This window comes from Camelus bactrianus, chromosome 7 (assembly GCF_048773025.1).
Source record: "Camelus bactrianus isolate YW-2024 breed Bactrian camel chromosome 7, ASM4877302v1, whole genome shotgun sequence".
Lineage (NCBI taxonomy): Eukaryota > Metazoa > Chordata > Mammalia > Artiodactyla > Camelidae > Camelus > Camelus bactrianus.
Window position 1 is genome coordinate 32788473 of NC_133545.1, and position 10867 is coordinate 32799339.

The following is a 10867-nucleotide window of genomic DNA, read 5'->3' on the forward strand; positions in this document are numbered from 1 at the left end:
AAAAAGGGGAGCTTTGGGAGACATGATTCAAAACCACAGCAGAAACAGCAACTTTTACCAGAAGAGATCAAAATAGACCTATGTTAGGATCATAACTCTCCATGTAACAGCTTTGTGACCCCAGACAAATTATTTAACCTGTTTGAGCTTCAATTTTTCTACAGAAGCAGAGAACAGGAAGAAAGAGCCTTTCCCAAAACTCGGTGGAGTCAGGTATGTTTTCAGAATTCAGATCTTCTGGATTATAGGACAATACCATGTTGCCCATACCATGTGTTATGTAACAGCCAGCGAGGTGACGCAGTCCTTTATAATCAAATCCACTAATATTTCTGCAGCAAAACATATGAATATTCTCACTGAGTAGGATAAATCAAAACTATAAATAGCCCCACATAAGCTCAAATCAAGATTTCCTGTCAAAAGACTTCAGGTCAGTTTTACATTCAAATGAGTTATGAGTTACGAAAACCTCTCAAAGCTTTGCGGGTTTCAGAATTGCAGATAAGGATTATGCCCGTCTTATTATAATACCATTTGCTTCAGGGCTGTTACAAGCATTACATGAGGTAATGCATATAAAGCACTTAGAATCTGATATTCTCCTGGCTGAAAACAAACGTGACCCAGCATCCCATTTACAAAGCCCGTGCCTCAACTCTGCTATCTCAAAGAGCCCCCAAAGCTGGTGGCATCTTCAATTCCTGCTTTGATCATGAATTCTAATGTTGACCATCTCTGAGCCCTACCACTAATCATAATGCCCACTCTACCATTTTTCTTGGGAGCCCTAGGAAGTCTTTATGCAAACAGTCTCCAAGTTCCTAAGGTGGGTCTTACAGACCACCCCACCCTCCTCACCGCCATGCGTACATCTGTCCACAGGGCCATCCCAGGAGGGGTGAAGCTGGAGTGAATCACATCAGGGGGGACCTTCCCCTGCATCCACAGTATTTTTGAAGGCAAAATATTATTAAAATCAGCAAAAGTGATCTTGAAGCATAAAAGTTGCAAGGGGGAGAGTAATACCAGGAGAACCACATAAAACCTCAGCAAGACAACGGTCAGCAAGGAAACATTCATGGACTGGGCGCCACCGACAGGTATGGTGCCACTGGGCCACCTGCCCTGCCCTAAGGCAGCACAGTGTCTGCCTCCCTCTTCCCTAAGTCCCCATTCTGCTCCCTCGCCTCAGTCGGAGTTTTGCTAAATCACCATCACCATCAGCATGCTTCCACAATACAGTACTTTAAAATTTACTTAGGACTCTTACATACATCACCCTGTTTCTGCCTCACAGCCATGTGGGGTTGTTATTATTAAATCTATTTCACCACAAGGCAACTGAAGCTTTGGGAAGTCGACTAGTTGGTACCTATGTCTTATCCTTCCTTTCTATGGTCATGGTCTCCTCAGCCAGCCAGCCTTCTCGCAGCAGGTAATTTCCATAAAATACTGGTCGTTTTGGTGGGCAGTAGCCATGGAGACAAAGAAATAAATAAAAAATAAATAAAAGTCAAGTGATGCAGATAAAGACCCATCACACCCACAGACCCAGCCACCAACGCCGTTTTGCATGTCTGCCTGGGGCTTGAGAGGCCTCCCAGGACTGGAGACTGGGCCTGACCTGCAGAATGACAGCAGGCTGCCCGTCAGCAAAGAGCAGGAGAGATGTTAAGTCCTGGTGTTTCCATGGTCAGCACCCAGAACAGTGGTGCCCAAACCTGGACTGAGCATCAGCCTCATCCTGGGAGAGTTTTCACATCCCGATTTCCAGGCCCCATCCCCAGAGATTATGAGACCATAGATGTGAGGGGAAGGCCAGGAAGTGGTACTTCATTCTGCTTCCCGGATGATTCTGATATGTAGGCAGTCTTGGGAACCAATGACCTAGAAAATCAGGAAACTAAATTACAGAAAAATCACTTTCAACATACCAAATTCTAATTTCTGGCAACTACAAACTCTGTGGCCACAACGGGGACAGAAAAAAAAAACAACCTTGGAATATTAATACATACAGCTGTAATAACTATTCCCTTTGGATAACTTTTAGAGAAATGACATAGACTTTGTGAGGGAAGCACAAAACTGTAAAATAGGAAGCCTAAAACTGGGCGGAATGACAGATGGATCTTGGGCATCTGGAAGGTGCTCTCAGCAGCTGTGTGTGCAGGCTTGTGGCCCATTCCTCAGCCACGCTGTCTCCTCTAGCTCCCACTGCCCTCCCCGCTACACTCCCCAGGTGGAAGCTGCCTTTGGTTGCAGGATGACACCTCAGAAATCAAATAGAAACCAAAAAATTACTTCTCTGGTTAGCATCTGGGTGGCAATATGCCTACTGCCTTTTTTCAGCCCTGAGCAATTGCTGGTAAAGCCAAAAAGAGGGCAAGAGCTCTATTCATCTAATTACTTCAGCAGAAGAAAAATGTGTTAATTAACTGACCTTAATAATTCATCTATATCCAAACCGAGGGATCGTTACATTGCACACAAGGGCTGGTATCTGAGGAGAGGATCATCAAAATGGTCTCAGGGACAGCCTTGTTTTGGAGAGGTGATCTATTTTTGTTTTCTCAAGAACACATCTACCACCTTCAAAATGATTGAAGAACCTTTCTGCAAATTATGGGTTTGCTATAATACCTTGATTCCTCCAATTTCTTCAGCCCCTCCGGGGGAATGTGAAATATTTTTAGAATCACAACAGCCTCACATATTAATTGGATTTCATTATGCTGGCTGCTGACTGGAACATTCCACAGGAAAGGAGACTGTGACTGTGTGTGTCCTCCACAGACTCCCAAATCAGAAAGAGGAGGGACAAGAACGTGGCTTGCTTTTCTGGGGAGTTAATAGAATCATTCAGATCACCATTTCCTATCAAATATGCTACCGCATGGAAACCAGCTGAGAAATTAGTTCAGCAGGCCTCAGCTCTTGAGGTCAGTCTAAGAAAGAGAAGTGATGCTGATAACTTTATTCTCAGAGATGGTGAGGCCCCCAGGCAGGTGTGCTGTTTACATTTGCTTCCTGGGGTCTCAGCAGGTGGAAGAGGAGACCCATTTTAGTGCCACAGAGAGAAAGGGGGAAAAATGGATCACAGCGCACTTGCAACTGGGACAAAGTCATTTTCCAAAAGCATTTATTAAACAATGACACAGGCATCACAAGTACACACACATACAGATGGAGGCTGAAAGTCTGCTTTGCAGACGACGAACAGAAATGGCGAACAAAGAATAGCAGGAGGTTGTCCAGCAGGTCCGCAAGACATGGTGGTGACGACAAAGAGGCAGCTGGCTGCGATGGCAGGGAAGAACATTTGCCCCTGGCAGTGACTCCAGCCCATCCGGCCAAGGGCATCCCTGCAGTGTGCACACCACAGCTGAGCCCCAGAGACAGCAGCAGAGCCAGGGGAACACCTGACTCATCAGCAAAGCAGACCTCGCCAGAGGCCCACTCAGAGGTGGGAATAGGCTGAGAGGACTGCCAAGAGGCAGGACCCCTGCCCGTGGGTTCCTGGGTGTTACAGGTTACACTGTGTTCCTCCAAAATTAGTCTGCTGAAGTTCTAACCCCCAGTGCCTCAGAATGTGACCTTATTTGGAAAGAGAATTGTTGCAGATGTAATTAGTTAAAATGAAGTCATACCGGAGGAGAGTGGGTCCCTAATCCCATAGGACTGCTGTCTTTATAAATGAACACCCTGTGAGGAGACAGACACACGTATCAGGAGGATGCCACGTGAAGATCTGAGTTATACTGGTCAAGCCAGGGAAGTACCAGAAGCTAAGAGAGAGGACTGAAACACATCCTTCCCCAGCACCTTCAGGGATAGCGCGGTCTTGCTGACACCTTGATTTCAGACTTCTGGTCTCTAGAACTGTGAAACAATCCATCTGTTGTTCTGAGTCACCCAGCTTGTGGTCCTTTGTCACGACAGCCCTAGGTAACATACACCGGGCCAAGGAAGAGGGTTTGAGCAGGTGGGAGAGGGCTCCATCCCCCAGCCCTGGAATCCAGCCCCAATGCTCCAAAACCCAGTCCTGTGCTCTTAGACAACTGGCTACCTCTTCAAGCCTATTCCTTCATCTATAAAATAGAGTTGCTTTGAAGATGCCTGTCCATAGGGTTGTTAGGAGGATTAAATGAGATCATCCTGGCCACATGGTTGGCCCCATGCCTGGCACACAGTAAACACTCAAATATGAGTTAGCGCCTGTTAAGGGGCTGCAGAATCAAATTATCAAAGTATGGGTGACAGTGGACATTCATCTGCAATCTTTTCGGTCCTAGATTTTACTTTGTGCAACGCATAAATTGCGATACACATTTTCTACCATGACGGCTAAAGTTATTTATCTGAATGGCTGATTCATAAACATCACAACTGTGCTCAAATCCTTTTTTCCATATGGCTGCTTCACTAAATCACTCCCAGCTTGCAAATCCTCCATCGGCCCCTCTTCCTGCACCTTCCTCTCTCCATGCATCTCCATCCACCTCCACCCACAGCCTCCCCTCCTGGGAAGATGCCTTTTCCTCCTCGCCCTTTCTGTTGGCTTCGCCCACCTCCAGCTATAAATCTTCCTTGCTCTCTTGCTGCTCTGCCTCTCCCACTGTGGGCCCTCCCTGCCTTTCTTTAAGCCCCCTCTCATCCTACCTTCTCCTCAAACACCCATCCACAACCAATTATGGTGACTGGAAATAGGAGGCAGGTTACCACTCACACCTAAACATTGTCAGCTACCTTCGGACTCCAACTCACCCACAGCTGATAAAAATAAGCCCTTAAAAACAGAATGAGTCAGATGAAGCCAGCATCTCCTCATTGCACCAGGAGGAGCTCTGTCTCCATGCCCTGCACACAAACAGCATGTGCAAGACAAGGGAGGTCTGTGTGGGGGACAGTTCGTGAAAGAAAGCTGCTGGGATGTGGCCTGGGCCCTTTACCTTCCCTGCCCTTGCAGCCGTGTCTACGAGCCACTCCCAGAGGAAAGGCAGGGACAGAGCACCCAATAATTCATCTGAAAAACCCACAGAAGGAAAGCCAGGTCACACAGGCCATACCTCCCTCCCTTCACCATTCTTATCACCAGGAGTCAACCTTTGGGGATCCCCCCCACCTATTTTAGAAGCAACTTCCAAAGGATGGGCTGAATCAAGAGCGGCCATGCACAAGTCTGTGGTGAGAGAAGCTCTTCTTCTGTTTACCCAACATACTGCTGTCAGTCAACAATAGATGGCTCTGATTTTTGTCTGCCAGCAATTCTCTATTTCTTTGGGGGGAAATATGCCTTTTCTGTTCCCTGTGAGTCTCATGATGATCATGCAAAACCACACAAGTGAGAAAATTAATCTCATCCCCCTGGCAACAGTGATTGGTCTAGGAATAGGCACATGAAAGATGGACCAATTAGAGTCCCCCTCCGTGTTGACATATAGACATGGGGGTTGGGGAGTAAAGTGCCTTCTCTCACTGGGATTGTGTAACAGGAAGGATATTTCCATGGGACTTTCATTAGCTATTTTTCTTCCCACATCAAGAGCTGTCTGCAGGAGGCGGCCAACCCACAGAGGGAAGGTAGAGGTGAGACACTGCCAGAGACATACACAAAGCCCTAGCAACTTTACTTGAGTGCCTGCACCCAAACTTAAAGCCATATCCAGATCCTCAATACCATGGGTTGCAGATCTTTTTGATTTAACCACTGGAGTCAGAGTCCTAGCTCTTGCAACCAGAATTGATATTTAGCTAATTTGCACCTGTGGTATAGCAGTATCTATGGCTTATGGTCATCATCTGTTCTGATTGTTACTGCTTGTTCAATATTTTGATTATCACCTTTGCTTTTAGCAAAAAAGCCCTGACCCATCAGAGTGGGTGGTTAGCAGGCTTTGGGATGGCAGCTCCATTCCCTGTAGGCTGTGGCCGCCTCCCCTGTTCCCACCTCAGCAGGGGTATGAATCAGATCTGAAGACACTCCTCTCATCCCTGAGGTGTGAAGGTGGATTACTGCCAGGGCAGAATTAAGTTTTTTATTCTTTTTAATTACAATCCCTAGCTAGAAGCTCCCTTGAAGAGAGGATGCAAGACCACACAGGATGTGCCATAAAGAGAAGATCAGAGGACTGACTTGGAGAAGCCAAGCCAAGGAAAATGAAACCTGACTGTTCAGAAGCACAAGTCTCAAACAAACAGCATATGCTCTCCTTGGGAAGGTGGCACTGCCAATTTAAGTGAAGTTTCCCCTTTCTAGGAGGGCTGAGATATGACTGGAGGACTTCAGAGCAACCCATGTGCCATGGACTGAATTGTGTCTCCCCCTAAAATTCGTATGTTGGAGCTCTAATCCCCAATGTGATGGTAGTAAGAGATTGCATCTTTGAGAATTAAATAGGATTAGATGAGGTCATGAGGATGAGGCCCTCGCAATGTGATTAGTGCCCTTGTAAGAGAGACAGAGAGCTTGCTTCCCCCCACCCCCAACCAGGTGAGGACACAGCAAGAAGGCAGCTGTCTACAAGCCAGAAAGAGATTTCGCCAGAACCCAATCATGCTGGCGCCTTAATCTTGGACTTCTAGCCTCCAGAACTGTGAGAAAACAAATTTATTCTGCTTAAGCCACCCAGTCTGTGGTATTTTGTCACGGTACTCCAACCATACTAAGAGACCAAGCCACCAAGAACCTGGCTGAGTACACAGGGACTCTGAAAGGAATGAAGCAACTTAAAATGTTGAGAAGACAGCCAAGAAGATGGTTCAGCCATGCAGGTGAGAGGAGGGAGACCCTCAGAATTTTGCTGAATGACCCCAGGCTGCCCCAGCTTTTGTTCTACAAATAATGTCCTATTAATATCTAAAGCCCAATTTTTGTTGACTCAGTGGCATCCTCTCAATCAGGCAGAAATTCCAGCCTCATGAAGATCCTCTACAACCCCCTCGAGGTAGGGAGGTGGCGGTGGTCAGCAAAGCGATTTCAATCTCACAGATCAGGCAGCGCTGTCCCTAGATGCCAGAGTCTGCTGCTCCACCTTTCCATGTGTCCCCTGCGTGGCCTCACCACCGTCCTGCCGCCCTCGCTTCTCCAGGTGCCTCGGCAGCTCAGAGGCTGCCTGCGTCACGGATACAGGGCAAGAGTGGCTTTCTCTGGGTAACACTCAGTTGCTGAGCCTCACAAGCCTCAAAATGTTACAGGCCTTGGCCTTGATTAGACCACTCAGGCTCACTCGAAACCTTGAATTTTTCCTAACATGAAGTCCTGAATCTTAGGGAGCAAAGGGGGGTGTCCCCTCCATGGCTTCTTATACAAATCAGTCCACATTCTGCTCAGATTTTACACATCAAGGGAGAGGCTAGCTATTCCACATGAGATGAAAAGTTCCCTCACCCCTTTGCCCAGAGCAGGGACTAGTTTGTCTTATGTTAACGAAGAGGACCCACTCTACTGACTGTTCAGTTAAAGATCTTGTCCCATGCAACTCCACTTACTAAAAATACAGCTGTCAGTTTCTCTCAAAAAACTAAAAAGGTTCTGGGGGATGGGTATAGCTCAGTCGTAGAGTGTGTGCTTAGCATTCACGAGGTCCTAGGTTCAATCCCCAGTAGTTCCACTTTAAAAAAATTAATAAACCTAATTACCTTCCCAAAGAAAACAAATAAAAATTTTTTACAAAGACAAAAACTCAACAACCTTAAAAAAAAGGGGGCTCAAGGAAAGCACCCCATGGGGCACCTTGTTAAACAAGTGGAGGCAAGTGGATGAGTGAGGGGAAGGGTTATCACTCCATGTGCCAGAGAGAGCTGCATCTCTGTTCTTGTCCAGGCCTTGTGACACAGACACACAGTTACCAATCTCGTTTCTGCCATGTTGAGACCTATTAAATTTCCAGGCAGGTAATTCTGGGAGAAGAGTTGAGGGGACGTGGGGAGGTGGTGGCACTTGGCAGAGCAGAGTAAGGATATTAACACTGGCCAGTGACCTGGGGAGTGTGAGAGCGAGCCTGACTTTTGGGGGCCCCTCCTCAATAGGTCCCACCACCACTTAAGACTCTGCCAAGGGTATGGGAAGTTCTGAGAAACAGGACATGTGGGAGCTCATCTCCTTTCCACACTCCAAGAGGCACTTAGCCAACCCATCCACGCAGGGATGGAAGATGGTCCACAACAGGGAGATGAGCAATCTCTGAGGAGAATGAAAGACTCGAGGCCCTGTTTCCTCTGGGCCCAGCCAGAAAAGGGAAGGTCCCTGTGTCGTGCCTCAGCTCAGCCTGTTACCTCCCTGAGAACTTCAGTGTGTTTGTTTTCCAGGCTCCAGGAACATCTGCTTGGGGCTTTGCAGAGTCCCATTTAAATCCCTGACTTTGGCTCTTACTTCATTCACGGTTTTGCTGCCTTCGTCAGGAAGGCTCTGGGCAAAAGCAATGGCAATTCAATGGCTCTGCAGATGAGAGGGCCCAGGGGTCTTGGGAAATCGTGCTTGGTTGGGGGAAACACGGAAAGCAGAAATATACCCAGGGAAGGCATTCAAGCTTTGTTCATCCCCAAAGCATCTTTACAAAGAAAAATTAAAGGCAAATTTAGACTAGAGTTAAATAAGGGATATTATAAACAGAAAGTGTTATGAGTCTGCTAGGGAAACGAACATTTGGAAGTTACTGAGAGAAGCCAGTTTGACATCTGTGTACCATTGCTCTGGATGAAGACTGAATTATCTGGCAGATACCAATGATATTGAAGGCATCATAAATTGAAATGGGGGCAAAAATAGCCTAAGAGAAATAAACATCGAAGATGTTATTGATTGGAAAATCATTCACATTAATGTGGTAGATCAAACTTTATTACAGCACAACAGAATGGGCCAAACAGAGGTGACAGGTTAGTTATTGAAGGCATTTATAAAGAGCAATTCCCTGAAAAGTACCTGGTAGGAAGATTACTCAGAGGTCATCCTCCTAATATGAGGCCTGCTGGGCAGGGTACATGGTGGTTCCTGGTGCCCCGGAAACTCCATTCATCGTCTCTCTTCAGGGCCTGACACCAGCTTCCCTTCCCACCTGGGCCACTGGCCTCCACCCATCATGCTACTGTCAGGGCTGCCACCCCCCACCACCACTGCCATGCTGAAGTCAGGTAGCATTCTTGGATTTTGGAGCATGTCAAACAAAAGCTGAATTCAAGAACATGCTCCTTTTCTTCCTGTCTTCCTCATCTCCCAACCAGTTCTACCTCTTAGCTTTGTTTCTGACAATAATAGCATCTCTGTTCTCTCAATCACCAGATTGAAACCATCAAGTTATTTTTTTCCCTCCACTAGCCCTACCCATAAACCCATTGTGTAGTAAAGAATTAACCTTACTGAAAGAGATACCCAATTAGCCTTTGCCCTTGACTCCTGGGAGATGACCTCTAGGCCCTTGAAATATCCTTCCTGATGACAGTGCCCTTGTTTAGCTGGGGGCCTTGGGCTACACCAGATAATGTAACAGTGTGATTTATGGGGCACTAGGGAGGAACTGGGTTAGGAAGGATTTTCCAAAAATGGTCACAGCAGTATCTTTTATCCCACATGCTCTTTGGAGCCCTGAGCTGACCCATGAGGGATCCAACAACTCTAAAGCTGTCATAATTGTGAAGAAGCACATATGCAGATGTTCCAGTTGGTAGCCTCCGCCATTTGAGTCTTCCTGACTAAGGTCCTTAGACATCGTGGAACAGAAAAGAACTATTCCCACTAGGCCCTTCCCAAATTCCTGACCAACAAATTCTATGTGTGTAATAAAATGGTGGTATTATGCCACAAAGTTCTAGGCCAATCTGTTACCCAGCACTAGTAACTGACACACTCTCCTGGCCACCCAAGTACAGATTAGGCTCCTATTCTCTGGTCTCCCATGGCATTTTGTGCCTTTCCCATGCTAACTTCATACTGAGTCATCACTGTCAATTCACTCACCTCTACCCCCGCTAGATACTATCTGTGAAGTCCGAGACCACATTTACCTTAGGTATCTATATCTCCTCAGCACTCTGCACAGGGTCTGGCCAAAAATAGGCAATCAATAATAGCTGTCCAACATGGTACAGATATTCTGGGAAGAAAGCTGGAAATGGTGTCAGGTGCATGAAGAGAGTGTACAAAGGTTGACCAAGTAATTATTTTTCTGGCAATTTATCTTATGGGAATAATAAAAATTGGGTCATTGTACACCAAAAAAATAATAATAATAATAATAGGGAGAGGGTGTAGCTCAAGTGGTAGAGTGCATACTAGCATGCAGGAGGTCCTGGGTTCAATCCCCAGTACCTCCATTAAAAAATATATAAATAAATAAAATAAACTTAATCACCTTCCCCCCAAAAAAGAATTAAATAATCATAATAATAATAATGATCCAACAAATCTCCAGTAAGAGAGTGTCACAAGAGCAAGACCTGCCACAAAACATCACACAACAGGAGAAAAAAAGTCCAGAATATGCACCCAGTCAATCAGATATATCATTTTCCTGTATGAAGGGAAGCACCCCAGGTCAGTGTGAGGGTTAACAAGAGCCCAAGCCCAATTCCACTACAAAAATAGCTTTCAATTTGTGAATTTTTCATGAAAGGAAGGCAAGCTCTGCCCTGGAAGAAAGACCCAGATAACAGAAAGGCCAAAAGGTCGGGGCTATGGCTCTGGATGGCAAATTATACTGTGAGTTTAGACCATAAAAAGGATTCAGGGAAACAACATCCAGCCAACCTTTATCTAAGGCCTGAAATTAATTATTAATCATAGAGCCTGACCCAGATCTACTGAGGTGAGAGCTGAATCCTGTTTTCAACAGAGGCTTCTATGGTGCTCAAAGACGTAGAGAAA